This window comes from Poecile atricapillus, chromosome 7 (assembly GCF_030490865.1).
Source record: "Poecile atricapillus isolate bPoeAtr1 chromosome 7, bPoeAtr1.hap1, whole genome shotgun sequence".
In the NCBI taxonomy this organism is placed as follows: domain Eukaryota; kingdom Metazoa; phylum Chordata; class Aves; order Passeriformes; family Paridae; genus Poecile; species Poecile atricapillus.
In genome coordinates this window covers 33885440-33894479 of record NC_081255.1, presented here as the reverse complement: position 1 = coordinate 33894479, position 9040 = coordinate 33885440, and the positions used below count along the sequence as shown (strand labels likewise).

The 9040-nt window shown below is 51.3% G+C and overlaps 1 long non-coding RNA gene across 1 annotated transcript; it reads left to right on the top strand.

Annotated features, from left to right (window-relative positions):
* The first annotated feature begins 320 nt into the window (after positions 1 to 320).
* On the top strand, positions 321 to 8329 carry LOC131580867 (uncharacterized). The gene is made up of 3 exons (XR_009277972.1): positions 321 to 541; positions 1972 to 2432; positions 7454 to 8329. It is a non-coding gene; the product is annotated as an uncharacterized LOC131580867 (long non-coding RNA).
* Positions 8330 to 9040: the final 711 nt, after the last annotated feature.

Sequence of the window (9040 nt, the reverse complement as noted above, 5' to 3'; positions counted from 1 at the left end):
ATCTGTGCATTTGGAGAAATCAATAAAATAATGTGCAACAACCATGCAAGCTTTCTCTTAATGACTTGTGTCTTCATAAATACCATATTCATTGCAGACCTCCATCAAAATATATTATCTGCACTTGCCCACGCTGCCGCTCCTTGATTGGAAAGCTTCACCTTGCTAAGGCATGAAAAATGGATAAGAATGGAATGGAATACAAAAGGGCCACTTATTATTTGTCAGCTGGCAGTGTTTGCCCTTTTAAAGCAGATATCAAAATTTTAAATGTGCTCTTACAGCAGCAGCAGATTTCTCCCGTGCCAGGCGCGGGGAAGTGCGGAATACTCGGGCAGCGCTGTGTTCATTCCAGAAACGCTGGCACCAGGAACACCTGGAGGAACAGGAGGAGCACGTCTGCAGGAGCTAATGCCAGGAGGGGTAATTAATGCCTCCCCCAGACCTTTAGAGGCGCAGGCACAGAATCACTTGGAATTCCAAACTCTGCACATTTGTGTCTGCCTTGGGAGAGCGACAGCGCGGCCGTGGGGGGAGAGCTGTGAGTGTGGGCTGGGAGGGACGAGGCTGTGCTCAGGGGTCCCCATCCACCCTGATCAGGGTATCCTGATCAATCTGATCCTTGGGAATCCAGGGAACTCCAGGGAGTCCTTGGAGGACCTGGCCTTGTGGCCAGACCCTGTGCCCGTGCCTGGCTCACCGTGCCCAGCGCCGCTGCCATCGCACGGGGAGCAGGGCTGGCACTGCCCCACTGAGGGGGGACAGAGCTGTCCCCTGTGTCCCACTGAGGAGGGGACAGAGCTGTCCCCTGTGTCCCACTGAGGGGGGACAGAGCTGTCCCCTGTGTCCCTCTGAGGAGGGGACAGAGCTGTCCCCTGTGTCCCACTGAGAGGGGACAGAGCTGTCCCCTGTGTCCCACTGAGGAGGGGACACTGCTGTCCCCTGTGCCCCACTGAGGGGGGACAGAGCTGTCCCCTGTGTCCCTCTGAGGGGGGACAGAGCTGTCCCCTGTGTCCCACTGAGGGGGGGACAGAGCTGTCCCCTGTGTCCCACTGAGGGGGGACAGAGCTGTCCCCTGTGTCCCTCTGAGGGGGGGACAGAGCTGTCCCCTGTGTCCCACTGAGGGGGGGACAGAGCTGTCCCCTGTGTCCCTCTGAGGGGGGGACAGAGCTGTCCCCTGTGCCCCACAGAGGAGGGGACACTGCTGTCCACTGCTGTCCCCAGTGAGGGCTCCTTCCCTGCCGTGCTGTGGCTCTGTTCCTGCTCCCTTGTCAGGTGGTGATAAATGTCCTGGTTGGTGTTTTCATGTTGTGCACAAGGTGTTTGCACCTGGAGCACTTCCTGCTTCCCTGGCACCTGGAACCAGCCCCGTGTCCATGGCTCTGCTGATGTTGGTTTATTTATTTATTCCCCCCATCTTTGCCCTGAAATAAACCCTCCCTGTTTGCTTACCTGGAAACCGTCTGACTCTGTCCTCCCCTTGATCCATGAGCACAAACACTAGGAGACCTAATTTCTGCAAGATATTTACCAAAAGATTTACTAATGATTGGATTGGGTTTATTGGAGAGAGAGATGGCATTCTTAATCTCAAACAGCACCAAGACCCTTCTCCCCAGCTGCCGAAAGCAATGGATCCAATATTAAATTCCACAAAATGAGCAAGGCGCCAATATCGCTACGTACAAACCCCAACTGCCCTCCCGAAATACTGACAGCTAATTAAAATTAAACATTATTGCCACCCACGCGGCATTACTGCCTGCATCAGGAGGGTCTTCTGGGGACATCCCTCTCCTCCCAGCTCAGGGGACAGCTCCTGTTTGTGGAGAAGGGAAACTCCCAGTTAGTGTTGGAGACGGAGCCGCCGTGGGGCAGCTGAGCCCGGCAGGGCCCGAGGCTGCTTTGACCTTGACCTTGACCTTGACCTTGACCTTGACCTTGACCTTGACCTTGGTTTGTGTCCCACAGGGTCAGGCTGGGCTCTCCTCACTCAGCTGGAATTCCCTGGGAAGCCACGAACGGCTGCTCCCTTCGGTGGGATGTCAATGAACGAGTGTCAAGCTGGCCATTTGCAAGGGATGAGGTGCAAATTGGGCAGAAAATTCCCGATTTAACCTTCAGGCAGGCTCTGAGCCCCTCCTCGGGATCCTCTGCATGGGGCAGGAGCGGCATCTGCGCTGCCCAGCTCCCTTCGATCTGCCTAAACCTTCCACAAAGCAGTTCTTCAACATCTGAAGAAGACTCCAAAAAGAAAATGCAAATAAACAGAGCTTTTTTTTTTCCAAGGCGTTGAAGGGGATTAGTGAGAGTCCCACCCTCTCTGCTCCCATTTGCATTCGGTGTTCCGACGGCACTTGACTCTGAAATCATTCCAGTAAAGCGGAAAATTAATATTCTAATATGCCTGCTTCTCCAGCAGCTACAAATAAGTAAAGTGGAAGTAGTAAAGAAAATGTGTTAGAATTAACTCTGGGTGTGAATATTTATCCTCAGCCCCCTGCCCGTGCTGTCCCCGCTCGCTGGCAGCAGCCCCAGCAGGAATCACTGCCCTGGGTCTGGCCCAGAGGGGAGCAGCTCCTTTCTCACAGGCTCGGGCTGGTTCCCAGCACGGCCTTTGCTCAGAGCAGGGCAGGGGCTGTGGGGCTGTGGGGCTGTGGGGCTGTGGGGCTGTGGGGCTGTGGGGCTGTGGGGCTGTGGGCACTGCTGGGGCTGTGGGGCTGTGGGGCTGTGGGGCTGTGGGGCTGTGGGGCTGTGGGGCTGTGGGGCTCTGGGCACGGGCAGCAGCAGCGGGGCCTGGGGTCCCCAGACCTGGCCCCAGCCAGAGCAGGGACATCGGGAGCTGAGGGATCCATTCTGTTCCCTGCTGGAGTCAGGGATCCATTCTGTGCTGGAGTCAGAGATCCATTCTGTGCTGGAGTCAGAGATCCATTCTGTTCCCTGCTGCAGTTAGGAATCTGTTCCCTGCTGGATTTAGGGATCCGTTCTGTGCCCAGCTGGAGCTGAGGGATCCGTTCTGTGCCCAGCTGGGGTTAGGGATCTGTTCCCTGCTGGATTTAGGGATCCATTCCGTTAGGGAACCTCTCCCTGCCTTGAGGAGCTGAGCCCATCGCTGCAGCCCAGGTCTGGCCCGGTGTGAGGGCTCAGAGCAGCTCCCCAGACACACTCGTGTTCCTGGCCAGAAGCTGCGGGAGAGGAGCAGGAGGGCTCGGGGAGATTTCCCAGGAGAGGGATGGATGGATGGATGGATGATGGATGATGGATGGATGATGGATGGATGATGGATGGATGGATGGATGATGGATGATGGATGGATGATGGATGGATGGATGATGGATGGATGGATGGATGGATGATGGATGGATGATGGATGGATGATGGATGATGGATGGATGATGGATGGATGGATGATGGATGGATGATGGATGGATGATGGATGATGGATGGATGGATGATGGATGGATGATGGATGGATGGATGATGGATGATGGATGGATGGATGGATGATGGATGGATGATGGATGATGGATGGATGATGGATGGATGATGGATGATGGATGATGGATGATGGATGGATGGATGATGGATGGATGGATGGATGGATGGATGGATGGATGGATGATGGATGGATGGATGGATGGATGATGGATGGATGGATGGATGGATGGATGGATGGATGGATGATGGATGGATGGATGGATGGATGGATGGATGGATGGATGGATGATGGATGGATGATGGATGATGGATGGATGGATGATGGATGGATGGATGGATGGATGGATGGATGATGGATGGATGGATGATGGATGGATGGATGATGGATGATGGATGGATGGATGGATGGATGATGGATGGATGATGGATGATGGATGGATGATGGATGGATGATGGATGGATGGATGATGGATGGATGATGGATGATGGATGGATGGATGATGGATGGATGATGGATGGATGGATGGATGATGGATGATGGATGGATGGATGGATGATGGATGGATGATGGATGATGGATGGATGGATGGATGATGGATGATGGATGATGGATGATGGATGGATGATGGATGGATGGATGGATGATGGATGATGGATGGATGATGGATGGATGGATGATGGATGGATGGATGATGGATGGATGATGGATGATGGATGGATGGATGATGGATGGATGGATGGATGGATGATGGATGATGGATGATGGATGGATGGATGATGGATGGATGATGGATGATGGATGGATGGATGGATGATGGATGGATGGATGGATGGATGATGGATGGATGGATGGATGATGGATGGATGATGGATGATGGATGGATGGATGATGGATGGATGATGGATGGATGGATGGATGGATGATGGATGGATGATGGATGATGGATGAATGATGGATGGATGGATGATGGATGGATGGATGATGGATGGATGATGGATGATGGATGGATGATGGATGGATGGATGATGGATGGATGGATGATGGATGGATGGATGGATGATGGATGGATGATGGATGGATGGATGGATGGATGATGGATGGATGGATGGATGGATGGATGGATGGATGGATGGATGGATGATGGATGATGGATGGATGGATGGATGGATGATGGATGGATGATGGATGATGGATGGATGGATGGATGGATGGATGGATGGATGGATGGATGATGGATGGATGGATGGATGGATGATGGATGGATGATGGTGATGGATGGATGGATGGATGGATGGATGGATGATGGATGGATGATGGATGGATGGATGGATGGATGGATGGATGGATGGATGGATGGATGATGGATGATGGATGGATGGATGGATGGATGATGGATGGATGATGGATGATGGATGGATGGATGGAATGGATGGATGGATGATGGATGGATGATGGATGGATGGATGGATGGATGGATGATGGATGATGGATGGATGGATGGATGGATGGATGGATGGATGGATGGATGATGGATGATGGATGGATGGATGGATGGATGATGGATGGATGATGGATGATGGATGGATGGATGGATGGATGGATGGATGGATGGATGATGGATGGATGATGGATGGATGGATGGATGGATGATGGATGGATGATGGATGGATGGATGGATGGATGGATGGATGGATGGATGATGGATGATGGATGATGGATGGATGATGGATGATGGATGGATGATGGATGGATGGATGGATGATGGATGGATGATGGATGATGGATGGATGATGGATGATGGATGATGGATGGATGATGGATGATGGATGGATGATGGATGGATGATGGATGATGGATGGATGATGGATGATGGATGATGGATGGATGATGGATGATGGATGGATGATGGATGGATGGATGGATGGATGATGGATGGATGGATGGATGGATGGATGGATGGATGGATGGATGGATGGATGGATGGATGGATGATGGATGATGGATGGATGGATGGATGGATGATGGATGGATGATGGATGATGGATGGATGGATGGATGGATGGATGGATGGATGGATGGATGGATGATGGATGATGGATGGATGGATGGATGGATGATGGATGGATGATGGATGATGGATGGATGGATGGATGGATGGATGGATGATGGATGGATGATGGATGGATGGATGGATGGATGGATGATGGATGATGGATGGATGGATGGATGGATGGATGGATGGATGGATGGATGGATGATGGATGATGGATGGATGGATGGATGGATGATGGATGGATGATGGATGATGGATGGATGGATGGATGGATGGATGGATGGATGGATGATGGATGGATGATGGATGGATGGATGGATGGATGATGGATGGATGATGGATGGATGGATGGATGGATGGATGGATGGATGGATGGATGGATGATGGATGATGGATGATGGATGGATGATGGATGATGGATGGATGATGGATGGATGGATGGATGATGGATGGATGATGGATGATGGATGGATGATGGATGATGGATGATGGATGGATGATGGATGATGGATGGATGATGGATGGATGATGGATGATGGATGGATGATGGATGATGGATGATGGATGGATGATGGATGATGGATGGATGATGGATGGATGGATGATGGATGATGGATGATGGATGGATGGATGATGGATGGATGATGGATGATGGATGGATGGATGGATGGATGGATGGATGGATGGATGGATGGATGATGGATGATGGATGGATGATGGATGATGGATGGATGGATGGATGGATGATGGATGGATGATGGATGATGGATGGATGGATGGATGGATGATGGATGGATGATGGATGATGGATGGATGGATGATGGATGATGGATGATGGATGGATGATGGATGGATGGATGGATGATGGATGGATGATGGATGGATGGATGGATGATGGATGGATGGATGGATGGATGGATGGATGGATGGATGGATGGATGATGGATGATGGATGATGGATGGATGATGGATGGATGATGGATGATGGATGGATGATGGATGGATGGATGGATGGATGGATGGATGATGGATGGATGATGGATGGATGATGGATGGATGGATGATGGATGATGGATGATGGATGGATGGATGATGGATGGATGATGGATGGATGATGGATGGATGATGGATGGATGATGGATGATGGATGGATGATGGATGGATGATGGATGGATGGATGGATGATGGATGGATGGATGGATGGATGATGGATGATGGATGATGGATGGATGATGGATGGATGATGGATGATGGATGGATGATGGATGGATGGATGGATGATGGATGGATGGATGGATGGATGATGGATGATGGATGGATGGATGGATGGATGATGGATGGATGATGGATGATGGATGGATGGATGGATGGATGATGGATGATGGATGGATGGATGGATGATGGATGGATGATGGATGGATGATGGATGGATGGATGATGGATGGATGGATGGATGTTGCTTGTGGCTGATAGAAACTCAGGGCATAACATCTGCACTGTCAGGTGTGTTATCATTAAAATAGCATCTAAAAATCCCAATGCTGTAACAACATTAGATAATTATGGCTTATTCCCATTTTTCCCCTGTTTTCCTGTCTGCAGTCTGTGATGGCTGAACATGCAGGGGGAGTGAATCACTCATTTCCAAGTATAAAACTTGCATGCTGTAAGGCTGAATTATTCATATTATTCCTGGTCAGCCCTATCACTATTTACATTCTTGATTCTGAAAAATATTCTTCAAAGAGGAATTTTCGCAATTACAATTTAAAGATGGAGTTTGAAACGTGGGTGATTAACTCATCACCAGCAGGACAGGGAAAGTTCAGAGTGTGGCTGGTGTCAGGTGCTGCTGAGGCTGGCAGCGTTCCCGAGTGGGACACAGTTTTCTGGAGGGAATTTAACCCAGAGTTGAAGACCCTTTTGGTGCTTTTTTTTCCCATTTTCTCCTGAGCAGGAAGCCAAGCAGTCTCTGCCGCTCATGTGCAGCACACAGACGGAATTTTGGCAGCTGAGAGCATCCCCGGCTGGCAGAGCCCACAGCCCTGCGTGTGCCACACGTGGGAAGCTACAAATGCATCCCTGGCTTTCCCATTCTCCTCCTTTTCTCACCCAAACAGGCTCTGCGTGCTCCACCTGCTTATTAGCAGCAGGGATTTGCTGCTAATGCTCTTTTACATCTCCATCATAACATTAAGAAATACTGAAATCTCTCTATTTAAGTTGCTCTGGTGAAGTACAGTACATTAATCATAAATAATTTATACGAATCTGTCCTGTTTTTGGGCACATCTCAGCGGTGTCTTGGTAACATCCTTTCCACGGAACCTTGATCTGTGTTCTCTTATAAAAGCAAAAATAGAGGGGAAAACAAAGAGCGCAAAGTAGGTGAGTGTTCCTTCCCCGTCTCCCGCTGGATGGGAACAATCCCGGGAGGTTTCCCCGAGGCAGGATTTCAGGATTTTCAGGGATCGCTGCCGGTGGAGCCCCCGGGCCGTGTCCGGAGCGCTGCCCTGGGAGCTGCGGGGTTCCTGGAGCTCCCAGGAGCGGCGGCAGCGAACGCGTCCCCCGGAGCATCTGGGAACAGCCAGGTGTCATTGTCATTTATTTCCTGCCATTTGATCCCTGCACTGCATTGTTTACAATTCACTCGGGCTGCTCGTGCCGCTCTGCTGCCCTCAGGAATCCTTCGGCCGGGCCATGGAAGAGCACTGTGATCCTTCATGTGGATTTTCCTGGATTGGCAACACCCATTGTCTTGGTGTGACTCGTTAAACCCCTCACAGCAGGGGCGTGGACAGCCTTTTATCTCCCATCGTGGCAGGGCGCAGGCATCATCCCTGGAGCAGCATCCTTCCATCCCTGGAGCAGCATCCTTCCATCCCTGGAGCAGCATCCCTCCATCCCTGGAGCAGCATCCTTCCATCCCTGGAGCAGCATCCTTCCATCCCTGGAGCAGCATCCCTCCATCCCTGGAGCAGCATCCTTCCATCCCTGGAGCAGCATCCTTCCATCCCTGGAGCAGCATCCTTCCATCCCTGGAGCAGCATCCCTCCATCCCTGGAGCAGCATCCTTCCATCCCTGGAGCAGCATCCTTCCATCCCTGGAGCAGCATCCTTCCATCCCTGGAGCAGCATCCCTCCATCCCTCCATCCCTGGAGCAGCATCCTTCCATCCCTGGAGCAGAATCCCTCCATCCCTGGAGCAGCATCCCTCCATCCCTGGAGCAGCATCCTTCCATCCCTCCCTCCCTGGAGCAGAATCCTTCCATTTCTCCATCCCTGGAGCAGAATCCCTCCATTTCTCCATCCCTGGAGCAGAATCCCTCCATCCCTCCATCCCTGGAGCAGAATCCCTCCATCCCTCCCTCCCTGGAGCAGCATCCCTCCATCCCTGGAGCAGAATCCCTCCATCCCTGGAGCAGAATCCTTCAATTTCTCCATCCCTGGAGCAGAATCCTTCCATTTCTCCATCCCTGGAGCAGAATCCCTCCATCCCTCCATCCCTGGAGCAGAATCCCTCCATCCCTCCATCCCTGGATCAGAAT